Genomic DNA, 3,075 nt, shown 5'->3' on the forward strand with positions numbered 1-3,075 from the left:
CAAAATGGAGGAAGCTGACCAGAAAACTGTCAATCAAATATTTGGACTGCAGGAGGGGTGCAAACCAGGAAACAGCGGTTAAGAAAAAGGTTAAGGAAACAGAGAGGGGTCTGTGGAAAACAGGGATGCAGACGAAATCAGCACTGGGCACATACCGAACTTTCAAGCAAGAAATTGCCAAAGAAAATATCTACGATAATTCTAGGGGAAGCTCTTTGTTGTTTGAAGCCAGGACGGGAGTATTGCGGACTAAGATGTACCGAGTCAAGTACCAAGGTATAGACACGTTGTGCTGTGCGTGTGGAGAAGAAGAGGAAACGGCTGAACACCTCGTACTTTTCTGTAAGGGGCTTAACCCTACAGTGCAAGGCAACGGGGCTGATTTTTTCAAAGCATTGGGGTTTAGGGACAGTGAAGGCAAAATAGACTTTAAGCGGGTAGAAATAACCAAACAGAGGTTATCTGATTGGTGGATAAAATTAAGGCAGGGGTGAAATTTCACCCACCACAAAGTACAAATTATGTTAATAGCCATGGCTAGGTGGCGTATGCCACCGCCCGATTTAAAGGGTTCAGCCTCATCCATCCATCCATCCATGCATGTACAAATTGCACCAAACAATCCCGACTGGTGAATTACGTGTCTCAACAGCATCTTATTGCGAGGAATCGTTAACGCGGAAAAGTCTGGCCGTCTGAGTAATGCAGCATGGTTTAGTATGAATTATGTCCACTGTGGATGGGATGAAAGTTTTCGCATTCTTGCTTGGATTTCTGTTTGGTCATGCACAGCCTATGACGTGAACTATTCAAAAGCAATTATAAAAATATTCGGTTTGTTGAACAGGGACAATTCAATTTGATGGCTGAAAAGGAAAGTGTCAATGGGATTCGAAGACCAAAATACAGAATTTAATTTGTTATTCAAAAGTTTCGGATATTTATGCACCCCCATCAATAATCTGATATACGTTTGCTCAAAAATAAGGTTTTTAAAACCCACACATATTTTCACACAGAAAGCAATGATTCACTTGTGAGAAAGCTAAAGTGAGGGAAGCTTGACTAGCGACTGTGAGCTGACTACGCCAACGACCACACTTACCAATGCTCATCAGCGCAGTTGAGTCTGGTTGAGTCGTGTTCAGGAAATGTGGAAGAGCTACAGAAGAGATGCGAGAGAGGCTGTCGATGCAACAAAAGTTTGCAGCTGGCAGAGCACGCACAGGGGTGCCACGAATCCACTTTTCTTTTATTGCGATAGCAATTATGGACACTCAAAGCGGAATTCTGCCGTCGGCGTCGCCGTGAGGTTTCGTAGGACGTCAACAGCGATGAAATCGTCGCTGCGCGCCGTATGCTTTATGTGCGAGTGAAAGAGCGCGAGCGACGTGCACTTTCACGACGAGCGAACACACGGCGGAGAGCAGACACGCCCTAGCAAAAATTCTAATACAAAAACTAATAGCCTATTAGGTTATTGACACTAATACAGTCTATTAGGTCTATTAGTGTATTAGTCTAATAGACATTGGTGTATTAGTCTAATAGGCCTATTAGTCTAGTAGGTCTATTAGTGTATTAGTCTAATAGGCCTATTAGTGTTAGTCTAATAAGTCTATTGCTGTGAAAGAAAATGTTGCAATGCACCAGATAACGAAAAACAGGTAAAATTTCTAGAAGCATTTATTAGCACAGCATATCTTTTTACAGATTCCTCTTTCGAGATCTTCGTCAGGTCAGCAATCTTGATTGAGAGAGCTTTTCGTTGACTTCGACCAGAGGACGTCCTTTTGATGAAGTGGTTAAAAAAACCTGGGTACAAAAATACACACATATAGAAACAGTTGAAAGCAGGGGTGCTAGTTCTACCACGAAACGTTTAAGCTGGCAATATTTGCTTCCAAATTAGAATAAATGCGGCTCGGCAATATTTTAGGACAGTTGATATATGCTAGCTCAAAATATTTATAACAAACAATGACGTTACCTGACGTGACAGGACAATTACAAAGCACACAAAATCAACGTAAGATGTATGTTTCATCGAAACTGTAGACAGATATAAGGAACTCTAGACAGAAATCTTGCACAGCGTTGTCGGAAACAGGCATGTTATTGCTGCAACGCACACAGCTATCGGCCCGACAGCACTGTACTTACGTCCACCGTCAGGATTTAAAAAAAAAAAGAAGAAAACGCTTCATACTGTACTACAGAGGCATAAATAAGAAGTATAATTACCTCGAAATGGCAAATCGGCGCCGGGGAAAACGCTGCACATCGATGCACGCTGATAGATCCACAAAGCCGCGAAGGACAGGGGTAAAACAGTTGCCTTGCGTTGTTTTGAAGTATTAACAGCATCCATAGATAAAACTATCCAAATATATTACTGCACGAATGAGATTGCGCAGGCGCTAACACCACGGGTTCCTTAAAAACACATCGTTCATTCACTAACACGCACGCCTCGCGTGACGCCTCGCCTTGACATGGCGGCCGCCATTGCAAACGTGCTGTGCGCAACTACGCCTGACTACGGTCGCAGTTTTATATCCTTCCCAACCGCCGTGTTCCCTTCTCTGCGATACTGCTCTTTGATGTCAATAAATATTACGGCCTTTTATATGCGGTATCAAGTCAGTAATTTAGGTTAAAAGTTTTTACATGTACTTTTTGCGCACTTCAACAGAAAATACGACACTAACGAAACTTCAGCCGCAAACAAATATGGTTGCTAGCAGCAACTTGCTGCTATTGCCATGGGTGATCTGTGTTTGTAAACCGTCGTTCGTAAGCTGACCGGGCAGCGCGATTCTGCCTTGCAGATTACAGCTGGTAATTCGTTTTCTTTTTTTTTTTTTTTTTTTTTTTTCATGGGGGAAGTATTCGCTGTGCTGTAAACACTAACTGTTTCCTCAACGACTCATCGCGACGAGGTTCAGTGAAGCAAAATTGGCCAGACCATGTTGGCGCACGTCGCTTTTGTGTATGCCGCTGATGTCGCCGAGAGATGGCCAGTTTCACTAGCTTAGTGCGCTGAAACTAATGCAAACGTGCGAACGCAGTCTG

The 3,075-nt window shown here is 43.2% G+C and overlaps 1 long non-coding RNA gene across 1 annotated transcript; it reads right to left on the reverse strand.

The window, feature by feature from the left end:
* Positions 1 to 1,668: 1,668 nt before the first annotated feature.
* LOC125945963 (uncharacterized) lies at positions 1,669 to 2,830 on the reverse strand. The gene is made up of 2 exons (XR_007467268.1): positions 2,245 to 2,830; positions 1,669 to 1,815 (listed from the first exon to the last, which is right to left on the reverse strand). It is a non-coding gene; the product is annotated as an uncharacterized LOC125945963 (long non-coding RNA).
* Positions 2,831 to 3,075: the final 245 nt, after the last annotated feature.

The sequence above is a fragment of the Dermacentor silvarum genome, chromosome 5, assembly GCF_013339745.2.
Source record: "Dermacentor silvarum isolate Dsil-2018 chromosome 5, BIME_Dsil_1.4, whole genome shotgun sequence".
Taxonomy (NCBI): Eukaryota; Metazoa; Arthropoda; class Arachnida; order Ixodida; family Ixodidae; genus Dermacentor; species Dermacentor silvarum.